This window comes from Suricata suricatta, chromosome 8 (genome assembly GCF_006229205.1).
Source record: "Suricata suricatta isolate VVHF042 chromosome 8, meerkat_22Aug2017_6uvM2_HiC, whole genome shotgun sequence".
NCBI lineage: Eukaryota > Metazoa > Chordata > Mammalia > Carnivora > Herpestidae > Suricata > Suricata suricatta.
In genome coordinates this window covers 33,010,984-33,028,991 of record NC_043707.1, presented here as the reverse complement: position 1 = coordinate 33,028,991, position 18,008 = coordinate 33,010,984, and the positions used below count along the sequence as shown (strand labels likewise).

Sequence of the window (18,008 nt, the reverse complement as noted above, 5' to 3'; positions counted from 1 at the left end):
TAGTGAATTCGAGCCCCTTGTCTGGCTCTGTGCTGACAGCTCAGAGCCTGCAGCCTGCTTTGGATTGTCTCTCTCTCTCTGCCCCTCCCCCACTCCGCTCTGTCTCCATCTCTCAAAAATAAACATTAAAAAAAAATAAAGATAAAACTTTAAAAAGCATCATTTAAAGTTCTTATAATAATCTTACGAGGCTGAGTTGGGTGGGTAAGAATATAAGGAAACAGATACAGAGCTAACTCTACTAAGTGTACATCATAAAAAGAAGTCCAGATCTATGTGTTTTAAGATTATTCTTAGTTCAGCTTATCCAAATACGGGGAAAATATAATTTGATTTCTTGATATAATTCTTGAAATGTTTACATATAACTCCTATTTTAAATTATAAAAAACAATGAATTAATGAGAACATCCAAAATTAACACCAACCATCCAGGGGAAAAAAAGGTTAACTCTTAAGACTCAGGACCACAATAAACCTCAGAGAAAACAATACAAGAGTTTTTAAGCTCAAAAGTTCAACATACACTTCAATTTCTCATTATTTAAGTTCAGCTACAGAAATTTTTCCCCCGGAAACTTTGGCCCCTCCTTTAACAGTGGAAAATCCATTTCTACCCTGCCTCTTGTACATGTATTTTTACAGCTGAAGTACATGTATTTTTAAACCCAGGAACAAAAAAGCAGTGCTGCCTTTGTATTCCACCATCTGTAAAGGTTTATAAGTAGCAGTGGACATCTTTGTGAACTGGATGAGCCCCACATTTATTTTGGGAGGGCAGTCATTGAGTCAAAGGTCATATGCTGTGTTAAGGTTTATTAAGACCCGAATTGTTTACATGGCCTAGGATTTGGTGAAAAATCACCAGCAGTAATGAACAAATCCATTTTAAGTTTGGCACTAAGAATAAAAGGTTTAAATATCAAGTATAAAAACAAGAAACAGTCCAAGAAACACTATTTTGTTACAATCAGTAAGAAAAGCTCAGTTACTGTCTGGCTAATTTGCCAAACCAGTTTCAACCAGGTTCAGTTTCATTTCCATTCAGAGAGCAATATGGATAGTCTAAGCCAAAATAACTGGCAAATATCACTGTTCTACTTGTGCTGAGTCTCGGGAAGAGGAGTTGGTTCTAGCAAAAAGTCCAATCAGCAGCATTGGAGAATTTAACGGTTAGCTGTTCCAAATAAAATGTTGAGGAATAAACCACTTAGAACCTACACACACTTTCTACCAGATTTCTAGCTGGCCCGTTTACCTCCTGCATTTCCTCTGTCTACTGGAGAGCTACAGATCATAATTTTAAAGTGAATTATATAATCTTATGAAGGTTTTAAGTTCCTCACGATTTAGATTTTTCCTTCATTAAAAAAAATGATTACCTTTACAAATATGGAACTAAAGACGATGAAGCATAAATTAATTCGATTTTGACTAGCCAGATAGTTAAACTGAGGTGACTTTAAATTTCTAGGAATTGGTTTACGTTTCTTTTTCCAATTCTCTACATGACCAAGGACAAATTATTTGGTAATTCAGTGCTTTATTTTTCTCAGTTGAAAAATGTGGGTAATATTTACTTGGAATAAGCTTTTAAAAGTAATTTTAGAATCTCTAATAGGGAGTTTTATAATGTTCTTCAGGTAATGTATTTATACTTGGAATTTTTGATGCTATTTTATTTTACATAATCTCATACAAATTAATCCAGCAATGTAACAAATGCTTAAACTAATTAAAGCGCATTTCTCATTTCATGTGACAAGATTATCTGTTAATAAGGATTAACTGTGTGAGAATACTTCTAGATAAACATCATTTGTAGAAAATCTTACTTCTTCCTTCGTTGTGTTGTTGGAAGTTCTGTTCCTGGACTAACATTATCAGTATTTGATTACGTCCCCTGCCTTAAGGGAAGGTATTAGTGAGTAAATTTGGCAAAAAAAGCAGCTGCTTGTGGACTAACAGATGGTCAGAAGAGTCATGTTTTCATATCCATCTTGTTCCAATTTTAGTATATGTGCTGCCGAAGCGAGCACAGTATCATATCCACCTTGAATGGGGAGCATAAGCCAAGTAAAGAAGAATATGACTATTAAATTACAGCAGAAATAGTCAAGATTCAAACACGTAAAACACAAAAATGCTTCCCATCAGTCAAACATAGATAGTGTTTTGATTCCCCTTCAGTCTTTATTATCTATCTATGCTAGTAACTTCTAACTTGCGTTATCTATTAATTTGTGTTATCTATAATTTGTGACATGCATTCCAGTTGAAATGGGTCCAGTGAACACAGGATGAAAAAAAACTTTGGAAAAAAGTTGGGGAAATCACATCACCACCTCACTAAGGCTCAATCTCCTCCTCTATAAAATGGAAATACTGACAATTTGGACCTTATGAAGAGTATGAAGATTCAACGAGATATTAAGTAGTATTTATGGAATGCTTATGTGCTCTTCCATGCACCTGACACTCAGTGCACATTGAATCATTTGCAATTATTAATACTGCAAGATAAAAGCTTTAAAATATTAGTCAACTCTTCAAAGGGATGAACATTCCCATTTCCACAGTCGTCTCCAAATACCTCACTTCCTCTCTGTAATATAAAAATAAATGATACTGGCTATTCTACCTTGAAATGTCACATCAGGATGAGAGAGACCATGAATATAATAAAAAAAACTCTAGAAAAGTGTGGGATACAAAGGAAATCCAAGTGTTATTATTTCTTCTATTCAGTTGAGAATATTTTATTCTTTTTTTTCTAGGTGAGATCCATTTTGACATTTATGGAGTGCTACTATATTTCAGGCTCTATGCCTCAGTTTCACATGGGCTGTTTCATTAGATCACATTAGAACAATGTGATTATCATCATCATTTTATGGATGACACACCAAAGCTTTGAGATGCTAAATTTAAAAACCTTGCTGAAGGGGTGGCTGTGTGGCTCAGTCAGTTAAGCATCCATTCTTGATTTCAGCTTGGGTCATGTCATGATCTCAAGGGTTTGGGTTCATGGGATCAAGCCCAGTGTCGGACCTACTTGGGATTCTCTCACTCAAAATAAATAAATAAACATTTAAAAATAAATAAATAAAATAAAAACTTTGCTGAAGACCCCATAGGTCAGGCCCAGGCAGCCTCCCTGCTAACCTCTGCATTCACCCCTTAGGCCTCAATACAATTCCTTTAAGTGAACTGTGCAATTATATAAGCTGAAAATGGTTGTATGACAGAGCATTATTTTAGTGTGAGACATTATGGGAGGCTCTGCAATAGTTTCTTTTTTTTTTTTAGAGGGTTTCTTGTAAAAATTACTCCTGATTTTTTATTAATAAAATCTTCTAATAGCAGCACAATATTGACCAATGCTACCCAGGCAAACAAATATTTGACCTTTTCTTTCGCTTAAAAAAAAAAGAAGATTCCTCAACTACCTACAGTCCTCACAAGAATAATGGTTAACACTATCACACTGATTTTCTTTAGTGTAAAGGAATTAAAACATTATAGAGGAACATTACAACACCACAGGATCTTTTAACAACCCAGTCAAATCTTGTATCTCTTTACTTTCTCCCCAGAGGGAACCATCAATTAAGAATGCTGCTAATTTTCTAACTCATATTTTATACTTTCACACATATATATAGTCATGACTGATGCATAATTTTGCTTTGTACATTTTAATAAAATAAATGGCATCATAATACATTTCACTCTTACATTTTTTTTTTTTAATTCAGTGTTATGTTCCTGACACCTGCCCACCTGGTTACATATTGACTGAGTTTATTCCTACTTACGTCTGTATGGTTTCCCACTGTGATGGTTAGTTTTAGGTGTTTGCATGACAGTCAGTAAATTAGATACTGGTGTATCTATTGTTGCTGTGGAGGAATTTTATAGACGTGGTTAACATCCACAACCAGTTTAAGTACTGTCCTCAATAATCTGAATAGGCTTCCTTTAATCACTCGAAAAGCCTTCAGAATACAACTAAGGTTTCCCTGAGGAAGAAGATATTCTGCTTGCCTCCACTGCAGATTTCAGACTTCCCAGCCCTCACAATCAAGTAAGCCAATTTCTTTATTTCCTCTACTGAGTAGCATTTAGATGGCTTACAAATTTTGGATAATATGAAGTATGTGGCAAGGGATTGTACATGTCTCCTTATACACACAGGTAAGAAATTACCTAGAAACAGAACTGCTGAGGCATAGAGCATGTGACAGATTTCTCAATTTTGTTATATACCACAAAATACTTTGGAGAAAGGGGCTGTAGCAATGGATACTCCCACAACCACTGTATGAAAGTACTATCTTACCACACTCTCACCAACACTTGGTGTTGTCATACTTTTTTCCTAATTTTTTCAAATTTGTTTTAATGTTTATTTTTGAGAGAGAGAAACAGGATGAGCAGCGGAGAGGCAGAGAGAGAGACACACACACACACACACACACACACACACACACACACACACACACAGAATCCAAAGCAGGCTCCAGGCTCTGAGCTGTCAGCACAGAGCCAGATGTGGTGCTCAAACTCGCAAACTGTGAGATCATGATGTGAGCTGAAGTCAGAAACTCAACCGAGCCACCCAGGGGCCCTGTAAATAGTACCTTTTTAAAAAGAACCTTAACTACCTCCCCTGTTATCATTAAAAAAGTACTCATGACTGGAAATATCCAAGCAGGAGAGGAGAAGCAATGAAAGGTAATTTACTGGTATAATACAATGGTTTCGTCCTCAACTCTCAGGTCTACATAGACTTAAGGTCATCAGAGAGTGTCGTCCATTTAACAGCAGGACAGGGCACCAAAAGCCTGGATATTTCATGTAATTAGGCAGGTTTGGCTCTGGCCACCCTCTTCCCTGCCCCAGTCACTGTGCTCTAGGCACAATGGCCTCTAGGCTGTTCTCTGAACAGGCCAAACCGATTCCCACCATAGGGATTTTGTACTTGCTCTCCTACCTGAAGGCTCTCTTCCTAGATTCCATCCACCAGTCCCCAGCTCCAACCCTCTCAGAGACACTTTCTTCCACTTACCTCCTATCATGTCTGGTAGCACCTCTATTTTCCTTCTCCCTCTAGTCCCTTTCCTTGCTTCTCTTCCTTCAAAAGGCTGTTCACTACCTCACATGATGTTACCAATCTGTTTACTGGTTCCTTAGTAGGAACTGCATATATATTAAGGCCAAGGGAGATCTGTAGCATCAAGAACAGTGCCTGGATCATCTGATGCCCAAAATGTACTCATCAACAGCAATTTTTGATTGTTGTTGTTGTTTTTACATAAGAGATATATGTGCTCATGGATGAATCTGCTGCACAATGTGCCCCTAGCTCATCTGAACATACTGCAAGAGACACAATAACCCAGTGGGCCAATTAGTCATAAAAATCAGGTCTGAGGTAATACAGCGCCTGCACCTTCGTTAGCTCAAAGTAACAGCTCCAATTGAAGCTTACAAAAGCTGTAAGGCTCTGCCCTATACTTACTAAGTCATAGCAGGCTTACAAAGTCTGAAAATGCCAGAGCTTTCCTTGTGAACTATGCCCTCCCAGCCCTATGTTTCTCCAAGTTGATTTTTACATTACTTTTTAAATATTAGGCAATAATGTGGCCCTTAAAAAAGTACCTTGCCAGAAACACCCCAAATGTCCAAATGGTGAACAGATGAAAAAACATGGTACATCCACAAATGGAATACATTTCAGCCATAAAAAGAAATAAAGCACCAAAACACAATATAACATGTAGCAACATTATGTTAACTGGAAAAAAACCAAGTCACAAAAGACCACACACTATAGGATTCAGTTTATGTGAGATATCTAGTAAGACAAATCTATAGAGACCAAAAATATACTACAGGTTGCCTGGGGCTGGGGATGAAAATGAGGAATGACAACAATGGTCATAAATGACCTTTTTGGGGTAATGAAAATATTCTAAAATTGGATTGTGATAATGGTTGCACAATTCTGTACATTTACTTAAAAAATCACTGAATTGTACACTTAAAATGAGTAAATTTTAGAGTTTATAAATTAAACTTCAATTAAGTTTTCTTTCTTTCTTTTTTTTTTTTTTTAAGGAAAAGAACAGCAAAGCAACAACTAACATTCCAGGCTACTAAGGGCTCAGGCTTTAAATACTTAATGCTATGGAATGCCACAAAGCTACAGGTCAACTCACTCCTTGGTTGTTCCTAACTAGCCTGTCCACAGAGAGCCAGAGGTATTGAGGTACAGGCGATCCCCTTTGTGAACACTGGTCCAGAACCATCCAGAAAAGTGCTACTGGCCTCTAAACACTTAAGCCCATGAAGCTGCTAGCAGCAACTTCCCTTCCTAGAGTGAAAATCAATTAGACCCATTATTAGAAAAAGATAACCCAGCTATTTTGAGATAAATCTCCTGTTAGATTAGAAGCTGTCTTTCCAGCTATGGCTGGGGAAGGAGTTTCACAAATATTTCTCCAGGCATAAAAAGTCTTTTCTGTGTCCTTCTGTAAGGGTAGTTTCATAGGAAATCTTTTAGCACAGAGAGAAAATTCTTCATGAAAGTTTCGCTAGGACTTAAACATTTCTTTGCCTTCATTCTTCCTTTCCTTTCTTCATCCAGGCCTTGGTTTAGAAGTATTTCTGTAAAAGCAGTCCTTCAGAGTACAAAGGGCATGCTAGAAATGAAGCTATGAAACCCTCAGGGTTAGAAGGCTCCATCCCTTCCAACATGACCTGAAGCTAATGGGCCAGGGATAAGCAAAGCACCGGGCCTTCTCTTTGGGCTTCTCATCTCACAGAAGAATATTCTCTGGCTGCTCTGAGAGCACCTGTTAGAGGCTCCTTAAGAACCAACCATCCAAGTGATAAGAACCAATGTGATCATCCAGAAAATTATGAATTGCTCCCTCTTAAGGTACACTACTAGAAGCAATCACATCTCCATGACCTTTTAGTGTATTGTTTAAAAAAAACAGATTTCTAAGACAAACACCACTTTCTCTATTCCCTCCTCATTTAGACAGCAAGAACTGTGCTGAAGCAAAAACACAGTTACCAACAAAAAGATCCTACACCGGTGGGAGCAAGTTAGAAGTGTGCTCTATAACTGTTCAAATCTTTTGGTTAAAATCATCAAGCCTATCAAGAAGAGGGAGTCCCAGAGCTATCCCACCCAGTAATTTAGTATAAGACTTCAGGTATTCGACTGTTTTAAGTGTGGAGGGAGAACTATGTTACAGGCAATCTGAGTTCATAACCATCCTTGATAAAGCAACTTCAAGAAAAGTAATGGCCTGAATCTTGCTCAACACTACAAAGTTGCATTCTATTTTAAATACTAACCAAAAGTTTTACATTTGTAGAATTATTTGAAACCACTTTTCCTTATAGTTTAAGTGCAGATGATTATACTAGGTCCAAGGTCGAACAGGTGCTATAACTCCATATAGTTATGTATTTCTTGGCAGTGCCAAGAAAGCTTTCGGGGCTGAAGGCACACATTTCCTAGCCTTGGCAATTAGCAACCTATCAGACACTGTAACAATGTCTGGCTGACACTGGCCTCAACTGGACAGGGGACCTGGGGACCCTGCCCTAGAATTCAAGCAACCTTTGGACCTTACACTTGAGAGAGAAAAGTACCTGGGAGACTGAAGCAAGCACTTCCTGAAATTTCAACTATGATGAAATGAGGATCCATTTTTGCTTGGTTCACAGAGGTATATGATTTTGTTTGAAAGAACAGAAAAACAAGCCTCCCTATAGCTACAGTACCAAGATGACTATTACAAAACTCTCAATTGGAATCTGAAAATAGGCCTCTCTTGTATTTTCCTATGGGGGAGGCAGGAAGGGTATCACAGCAAGATAACATGTACTTAGGTTTCATGCCACTAACTCTTTAAAGTCCTTCTCATGTTTGGGCCTTTGAAACAACAATATGTGTGTTGAATCTTTATTATACATTTACAGGGAGTGAACTCAGTCTTATGCTGTGGATGTACAGAACACAAAGATGAATGTGGAAGGCGTTCTAGCCCTTGAAAATGCAAAGAGGGAGACCTATTAGGTATTAAAAAAATACCAAGGCAATTCGGATTGACATGGTGAAAATAAGAAATGCAGACGTCTTTAATATTATTTGAATATCACTTAAAAATATATAACTTTATCATAGATTAACAGTATATAATAAGGAAACAGTAATGATTAACTTACTGGGTTTAAAAATAGCTGCCAACAGATACATACTTTGAAGGCTAGAGAGCACACTAGACTGTTTGGTTAAGTGTTCTTACCTGCCTACATACTGTTTTAAAAAGGTGTGTCCTGGAATAAAAACCAAGCAATCAATTTACAGGAAAGAATTTCTCATGTGTTTAGGAAGTCTTAAATACTTAACAGGTTACAGGAACTCTACTAGATCAAAGTAAATTGCTGATTTCATATAGCAGGTGACATTGTCTTTTTACTTTGCTAGTTCTTTCTAAATGCTACTCTTATATCATATCTGTAATAATTCTAGTTTAATTTCCCTCACCCAGAGTCTGTAAGATGGATCATTCTGTTTTGCATTAAAACTGCAGCCCTTGCAATCTGAGAAATATTGTTCAAAAACCTAAAATAATATAAAAATATTTCAAGTTGGGGCACCTGAGTTGCTCAGTTGGTTAAGCACCTGACTCCTGATTTCAGCTCAGGTCATGATCTCACAGTTTAGGAGATGGAGCTCCAACAGAGCCTACATGGGATTCTCTCTCTTCCTCTCTCTCTCTCTGCCCCTCGTCTCGTGCACGTGCTTTCTCTCTCTCAAAATAAATATTTAAAAAACAAATAGTTGAAATTCATTACACGTAGTTCTCAGATAACAAGGGAATCAAAACTTCTATTTTTTTTTGTTTCTCATCTACTTCTCTTAACCCAACTTTCTAAAACTTCTTACAACTTGCCTTAAAAACTCTTCTTGAACTTAATCTGTACATACATTTTATTTTATTTTTTCCCTTTCTTCCAATACTGAGGCAAAACAAAGTCCAAAGAACTGAACTGGCAAAGGCAGGACCTCGCTGGGAGAGAGGGTGGAAAGCAGCAAGGAAACAATTGAGGATACTGGGCAAACCAAGGTAAAGGGGACATGCTGGAGAAACTAAAACCTTGGCATTGTTGTCCTGTCATAAACTACAAACTCTAGAAAAGCACAGACTGTTTTATACTTCAGTGTGGGTCCTAGTGGTAACCATAGTGCTTGGCACAACTGTAGTACCTAAGAAAACAGGTGAAGAATGAATGTAGGTAATAAGCTTGGCACATACGTAACAGATGTTCAAAACACTGTAGCTATTACCAGTGCTATCTCAGTTCCACTGGCCACCAAGGTGAGGATTTTAGCGACAACTCCGTGATAAGCATAGATCTTCAGTATTTATTTAACAAATTGTTTTTGAGTTCTTACTATGTACCAGCACAATGAGAGATTAAAAAAAATAATAAAACCCTCAAGCATATAGCTCACTGACAGAAAAATGTGTGCCAATAATTTCAACATTATTCTTTTATCAAATATTTACTCAGCTCTGCCTATATGTCAATCATTCTACTAGATACTGGAGATAAGCAGTAAACAAAATAGATGAAAATCAATGCTCTTATGGTGATTATACTCCAGTAAATACATGCTACTGCTACTAACAACTCTGTTCCAAGAGCTCTCTGTATTACAAGGTTCAGTCTGCACAATAACCACATGAGGTAGGTACTATTATCATTCTTATTTACAGATGAGAAAATTGAAGCACAAGGTCAAATGGAAGAACATGACATTAAGTACATACAAAAATCTGGGATAAGACCAAGAATGGATTCGTTAGCTGAGTATCAAGCTTTCTTCTCAAAAAGTGCAACAAATGGACTGCGTATCCTATAAGAACAATGTCTTGCACGTTTAAAGGGTGTTTAGGAGCACCTGGGTTGCTCAGTCAGTTAAGCATCTGACTTCGGCTCAGGTCATGATATTTGCAATTCGTGGGTTCACGCCCCACATCCCGCTCTGTGCTGACTGCTCAGAGCCTGGAGCCTGCTTTGGATTCTGCGTCTCCCTCTCTCTCCCTGGCTCATGCTCGGCCTGTCTCTCTCTCTCTGAAATAAACATTAAAAAAATTTTTTAAGTGTTTTTACAAATTTAAAAATATATTCTACCATCAGATACAGTTGGTGTCCTGTATCTTAAGCTGCTCTAAGTTTAAGATCAAGTCCATGATAAAATATACCATTTGGTCAATTAAAAACATTAAAATTTTACTTTAAAAAACACAGATGGATAGATAGATATACAGGAGTGCCTGGCTGGCTTAGTTGGTAAAACATGCAAGATATATATATAGCACAGTGCTTAAGTAAAAGGACTTATCATTGTGATTTTCTGGATTTTCTTTTATAATGAGTTTCTGTAGCCAGAAACAGACCGTTCTATTAGCTTAGGTCTCAGACATGTGTACCTGGTAAGAATATGAAGGTGAGCAGGGTTGCGTCCTACACACCTTTCCCCTCCCCCACACAGGCAGGGGATTCCCTCCTCCTATGGATGGAGCTGTTCCATCCTGAAGTCCAAGAGACACACTTACAGTGGCTAGTAGACTGTCATCTGAGATCTGTTCTGACCACCAATTCCAACCTTTTTCATGTTTATTATCCTAGATGATGTGTTTCTAATCATCTGAACTTTTATCCCTACTTACTTTTGATAGGTTATTACCACTTTTGCACCTTTCTTGTCCTTATTACTGCTTTTATACCTTTCAAGGCTAAAGTTACACCTTGAAAGGGATCAGCTGCTTGCAACATCAGGACTAAGATGCTTAAATATGGTTGTAAGAACTGGAATTTGGGGTTCTCAGTTTTGTTGAATTCTTTTTCTGTTGCATTCATGTCTCAGGTTAGTTAATGTTAAAAATATACTCCCATGAGTAGTAATTAAGAGAAAAACGATGAGACTAAGTTTACCTATGAAACGCCGATTTGCAAAACAGATGTAGAAAATGGTACATTTTAGCTTAGTTTTCAAAACCTTTTCACCCATGAAAATGGTATATCAATTTCTGCTTTTTTAAAGCTTAAAATTATAAAAGTAATCCACTCATGTAAAGAAAATGTAAACACTCTAGAAAGTAGAGTATAAGTTAAAAGTAAAAATCTCCCTCCCCCTGCCCTGGAGTTTAACCTCAGCTATACTTGGGTATTTTTGGTGAAGAAATTGCTATAGCTTAAGAACTTTAAAATCTCTAATCCCCATATAAATAAAAAGTTTAAGCAACAAATCTGAGGGTATCTTCACCCACACGCTATTCTACTTAAAGCACATGTAGCTCTAGAAGGCTGTGAGCAGTTAGATCTCTGAGGGGTGCTCATTTATTTGCTCCCTGGATTGGGAACACCTTCTGGTAATATTTTTCATTTACTTTTGAAAGAGAGGAATCAGCAACTTTTTATCTCATTTACACAAGTCTCACCTTTATCCACAAAAATTTGAGGCAACTCTTAAAACTAGAACATGGTTCTTAAAATAATAAACTAGAGAAACAGACTCAAGGTCTGGAAAACATAAATAGCAGTATAAAATCAAGACTGAAGAAAATATGAACTAAAGTACACAGGCCTGAAGAGCCACAGAGGTGTAATTATTCTGTATAAATCTATAAGTACAAAGTTAATGGGGGAAAGTACACCCAATATTGGAAGACATGAAATCTCAGGTACTGTCCTGGCCAATGTCCATAAGCTACTATACATTACAGCTATACTGGTCTTACCAAAAAAAAAAAAAAAAAAAAAAAAAAAAGGCAAAAATCCTGTATAGGTTATAAAAAAAGGAAGCGATTTTAAATAAAAGACCTACTTAGTTGGTTAGGGTTCAGGAAAGGTCATTCTCAAACAATCAGATTAAGCATAACTTGGGGCATGTTTTTCTGGAGGGCATTTTGCAATGTATAGCAAATATGCTTTAAAATGTACCTACCCTTTGACCCACAACTCCCTTCTGGGCATTTAGCTTAAGGAAAACATCAGGGATTTCTTTACCTACAGTGATATTTGCTATAGTGCTTTAATAGCAAAGTGCTAGCAACAACCTTATGTGCAGTAAAAGGGGCTAGATCAATAAATTGTTGAAGATGGAGTATTGTGAAGTCATCAAACTGGTGAGGCATAGAATACGGACACAGAGATGGACTGAAAAATATTGAAGAGAGTGACAGTAAGAGTCAACAATGTTATATCTCGGGGTTGTGGGATCCCAGGTGATTTTTACTTCCAGTGTGAATCTTGACAGAAATTTTGAAGAAAAATCTAAAAAAAACAGTTTTAAAAGGCTCTAAAATTAAAGCCTCATATACATATAAATAAAAAATGAAGCCTCACATACATATAAATAAAAAATGAATGTGGGAAATGCTGAGAAGTATGATTTGGGGGGCTTGTTCGCACGCAAGTACAAACTAGGTGGGGTAAAAAACCCACATTAAAACCTTAATTTCCTTTAGAAAGTCCTAGTCTTGAAATCTCTTGCTGTAACTCACTGAAATTATTTTTAAAAAACTAGTCTAGGGGCACCTGGGTGGCTCAGTCAGTTGAACATTTGACTCTTGATTTCAGCTCCGGTTATTATCCCAGGGTCGGGGGATTGAGACCCACATGGGGCTCTGAGCTGAACGTGGAGCCTACTTAAGACTCATTCTCTCTCCCTCTGCCACTCTCCCCTGCTCACATGCTCTCTTAAAAAAAAAAAAAAAAAAAAAAAGAACTAGTCTATTGCACCTGTAAGAGTAAAGTAGGTACATTTCGAAGAAAAGTCACACAAAAAGAAAAGTTATTTCATTGATACACAAATTAATGGGGCACCTGGTTGGCTCAGACAGTTAAGTGTCTGACTTTGGCTCAGGTCACGATCTCATGGTTCATGGGTTTGAGCCCCACATCAGGCTCTGTGCTGACAGCTGGCTCAGAGCCTGGAGCCTACTTCAGATTCTGTGTCTCCCCCTCTCTCTGCCCCTCCCCTGGTCACACACACTCTTCTCTCTATGTCTCTCAAAAATAAATAAATGTTAAAAAAATAAAAATTAAAAACATTAAAAAATTTTTAGAAACCCTCAAATGAGCAAGAAAATTCAATGAAACGTAATTCTGTACCCCCTCCTCCAGAATTCAGAAAGTTTGTTAAAACATGGCTCATCTATGCCCTCAAAACCCCTTATTGCAATAAAACTTTTTGATGTACTCAACTATGATAGTTTTAGAGCCTAATAAACTTAAATTTATGTTTTACTCTACTCAATACCACAGTTGTATGGCCTCTCTCAGACCCATGTTCCCTAGGTCCTCGGTTCTACTTTCTGACATTAAAAATTCCCTACAGAGTCAGGCTTCTGCTTCAGTTGCATCCAACCAGCAAACCTGGAACGAATGGTTTTGTTTTGAATTTTAACATTTTATTTGCATACACCTATCAGGGTGGCCAAAATTAAAAGGAAAGAAAAAAAATCAACTGTTGCCAAGGATGAACTACATAAACTCTGGTACAACCACTTTGGAAAATGCCCCTCAAGAGAACAGATAAATCGTGATATGTTCACACAGTGCAATACTACACAGTAAAAAGAATGAACTAACTACAATTACTCCAAGATGGGCATATCTTACAAATACACTGGGTGAAAGAAAAAACAGGCCAAACTAATCAGAGCTGTTAGAGGTTAAGAAAGTTATTTTGGAGGGAGCTCAGTGTGAAGGGGGCATGAAAGGGCCTTCAAGGGTGGGGCTGGCCATGGTCTGCATCTTGATCTTGGTGCTAGTTATACTCATCTCTACTTTGTGATGATTTTGTGAGCTATATACACCAAAACACACCTTTCAATAAATTACAGTTTAATAAAAAGATTAAGACATAAATATATTTGCAAATGTCAACAGGTAAGTTAAATTAATGTTTGTACAGCTTTTATAATCATTTTTACTTTTGAATCACAGAATAGCAGTGTGGAATGCTGATAAAAACAAAAATCCAATTTGTTGACATTCCATGCACATTAGGTTTCCCATGCAGGCCTGCCTGTGACTCATTACAACAGACGTGCCAGGCAAGAAGTAATGCCCAATACTGGAATAATGTCACAAATTAAAATTCAAAAGCAATCTGAAACTTGTGAATGGTGTCACCTGGCCAAGGGTCCTGGCCTCCCAAACTTCATAATAAAGGACGCTGCTCTGTCTACATAGCAATAATGTTAACATAGTTGTAAAACCTCCTTCCAGTCAGGAAAAAATGTTATGACCAAGAAAGACAACCATGGTTTGGCTTTGTATTTCTACTTCACTAGACAAAAAGCTACAATACTGGGCTGTTCAGTTTAATATGTGACACCTGGCAACACTTTTTGCTGCTACCTGGCACCTGATTCTTACTAACCACTTTTATAGTCCTCTAGGAGCCAAGAGCAAGCTGTCTGGGCTTCTGCAAATCCCGTTTTATATTCAGCACACCTGAAGAAAGCATTACAGGAACAGATGAAGATATCAAATAGTGTACAGAGATAGCTACGGCAAAAAACACATGAGGCAGGCCCTTACACCACAGGCCACTCTGGAAGCCAACCAGACAGGGACTTTGACTTACACATCCCCAATTAAACCCAAGTCCAGAAAATAAAAAACATTAAACAAACAAAACCTGTACATATGCCCGATAAAAGAATAAAAGTACTTCATTTTCTTATTGAACACATTTCAAAACAAAAATGATGAGGAGCGCTTGGGTGGCTCAGTCGATTAAGCATCCGACTTGGGTTCAGGTCATGACCGCAAGGTTTGTAGGTTCGAGCCCCGCATGAGGCTCTATGCTGACAGCTCAGAGCCTTCAGCCTGCTTCGGATTCTGTGTCTTCCTTTCTTTCTGCCCCTCCCCAACTCACGTTCTGTCTGCCTCTTTCTCAAAAATAAATACACTTATATTTTCTTAGAAAAACAAAGATGATGAACAAAATGGCAAAAAATTTTGGTGACATCTTAGATCACCAAATTATGAAAAGGCATTTGATTTGTACATTTGTTGGCCATTAGAAACTAAACTACTATACCCAAAAGAGAGGAATGGAGGCTGGCAGGGTAAATACCACGTGGACGCTGGTCACTCCTAGACTGTGGGCCTCAGTTTCTTAACAGTAAACAAAATCCATATCCACCTTAAGGGCTGATGTATACTCAGAATGAAAAACCTGCTTTATGGACAGTGTCAAGGGTGGGGGGTGCGTGTTTACTAAGTAAATCAAATAAACGTTCACATAATCAACAAACCCACATGCTTACCATATGCCAGGAACTGTTCAGAATATAACAAAGCCAAGTTCCTTTCCTTTGGGAGCTCGTATTTTAGTTAGATGGGGATGAGAGATAAACAAATATAGTAAATATGCTGTATAGAATATCCTGAGGTACTAAGCACTTCATGGGGAAGGTAAAGTTAGGTGGGGCTGGGAGAGGGAGGTATTGTCTACAATTTTAAAGAGCTGTTTGAGCAGGCCTCTCTGAGAAGGTGACATTTAAACAAAGATATATATGTCCCTTCCCCCCACCCCCTTTTTAAGTAACACTTTCCCCCTTTACTGCTTCTTAGCAAGATTAATGTAGGTATGACACCCCTGGATGACGTCACACCCATCCCTCCTCAACTTCCTATAGCTTTAACAGTTCTAACTTCTAGGAAGGTTGTGGTTACCCTTAATTAAGGGTTTGTTTGTTTTTTTAACTTTACTTCTTCCTTGTACCACTAAAGCATGTACTCATCAGAAAATCATGCAAAATCACAAGTAAGCACTGAGGGCAAATTATGGGAATACTACGTGGAGAAGGGGAGGGAATCTTTGGGAACTCTAATTAGCAACAGTAACCTTACTTGACATTTTGGGGCTTATTATCATACCATTTGTTTGTGAAGCCATAAAACACACATCCTCCTGGGATTCAGCATAGGTCTCCAGTAATCTTTTGTCTTAAGTATACATTTTAGAAAACCCAGTAAATGTGTAAATAAATATTGAAAGATACTTGATACTGCATACAGAGAGTCAGACTACTTTATAATCCCCCACTTTCTCCAAAGAATTTATTGCTTTATTTCAAAGTTGGAGAAATTTGAGTATAAAAAAAAAAGATCCATACTGGCTGCAAGTCATTAAATCTCATTTGCAGGTGGCTTTTGTAAATGCACCTGGCTAGGTTATGTTTCCATTAGTTAAACTCCGTAGATTGTTAGGTAACATAAAGGAAATCTCTCTTTAAAAAATCTAGAATCATCAACACTGCCCAGATTTTTTACCATATTAAGCTTAAATTGTTTTCAGTTTTGGTCGTCAGGGGTGGAGTGGGGAAGAACTCAATGAGGAGGTGGTCAACAATTGCAGGCTTTCAACCAGACCAACAAATGTAAAGTTTCACTACGCATTTCCACCATAGCCAAAGCTTAAGCAGGCAGCATTTCCCTCCAGGACTATCTATAAACTTGCTTTCAGTCCACTGTAAATTTTTTACCACCATTTCAACATAAGAAACACGATCCCAAAACGTTAACGGAAAAACGAGGATTAAAGTCAATCAACAAACACTTGTGAGCTTTTAATATGTTTTTAAGACACTTGGGAATGGAAACTGGTAAGTAACTGGTCTCCAATGTTCAGGGTATTATAACTTGTCAAAGTATGAGAATGATTTACATTGCCTAATGTCTATAAATATGTAGAACCCAAACAATGAAATTCTAACTTTTTGCCTCCTGCCCCAGTCCTTTGGGGCTGGCATTTGCGACACTGTAATTCACTTGAGCCCCTCCACTGAGTCACTGCTAAAAGTGAAAAGAAGAAGTGGGAGAAAAAACAGTTACTTCCCAGCATCTGATTGCTTGTCTCAAATTGCTCTCTCATCCCAGGTTGGAAAGATCTATGTGCCTGTCTTCCCGGAGGCAGGAAGATAGGAATTTGGGTGTTCCTGGTGTTTTCCTGCCCCAGTGGATACTGAGACAGCCTGATATCCTGATATCGGCAATGATCTGCATTCCTCAACTGCATACAGTTTTTTCCTTAACTGACACTCATCAGAGTGGCTCCAATCCCTCAGGTCTTGGAATAAGAATGTTTTACTTACACACCATAAACACCCCCACACAGCCAGCCCCCACCATCTTCAGGATCATTTAAATATTAACAATCTCAATACAAATGTAAAACTCTTAATATTCAAGTTCCTGGGATTTCTAAAATTTGCCCTCTATGAAGGAAACGCAGTTACTACTGAGACCAAAAAAGCTGTGTCCACTGTGTCTACCAGAACTCTCTGAGAATAAAGTATAATTCACGTTACCTATCTGTGTATTCAGATGAAGGGAATCAGTATTTTGAACTCATAGGATAGATGACGACTGTATTTCCACGGTCTTTTTATTCGTATCTTACAAAAGTCAATCAACTCCTCTGATTTCAACAATTCACTCAGACCTTTCGAATCTAGAGACAAAATTTTAGGGTTCAAAAAAAATCTATTTAAGTAACCCAGCAGTGGGCCTTAAAAATGGCCACAAATCGATTTAGAGAACTTGGGCTGAAGAAGCCTAAACCGAATTAAAATAAAAGTTGTTTTGTAGTCTATTAATAGCAGATGATTAAACGCGTATCTTATTTCAACTGGAATTCATTTACAAGCAGTTAAACGTACTAATCCCAAATCTGTGTCTGTTTCTGGAAAAAACGCTTTCATAACATAGGCAAGTTAAGAGCGAGCGTCAACGCATTCCTTCAGGTTAGGTCCAATTTTCATGAGAACCTCGGGGGCGGGAGGTGGGGTCCTGGGACCCCGGTCACCTCGAGGTCCGAGCGCCCAGCCGAAAGCCGCGCCGCGCAGGGCAGCGTCTGAGCCCGCGGCGCCCCCGGGCGCACCGCGCGC

General features: G+C 38.0%; 1 protein-coding gene across 1 annotated transcript in view; it reads right to left on the bottom strand.

Annotated features, from left to right (window-relative positions):
* Positions 1–17,490, bottom strand: part of BAIAP2L1 (BAR/IMD domain containing adaptor protein 2 like 1) — an 87,897-nt gene extending 70,407 nt beyond the window's left edge. The window contains exon 1 of the mRNA XM_029948325.1: positions 17,430–17,490. The gene's annotated coding sequence lies outside the window, so the exon portion shown is untranslated. The remainder of the gene's footprint in view (positions 1–17,429) is intronic.
* Positions 17,491–18,008: the final 518 nt, after the last annotated feature.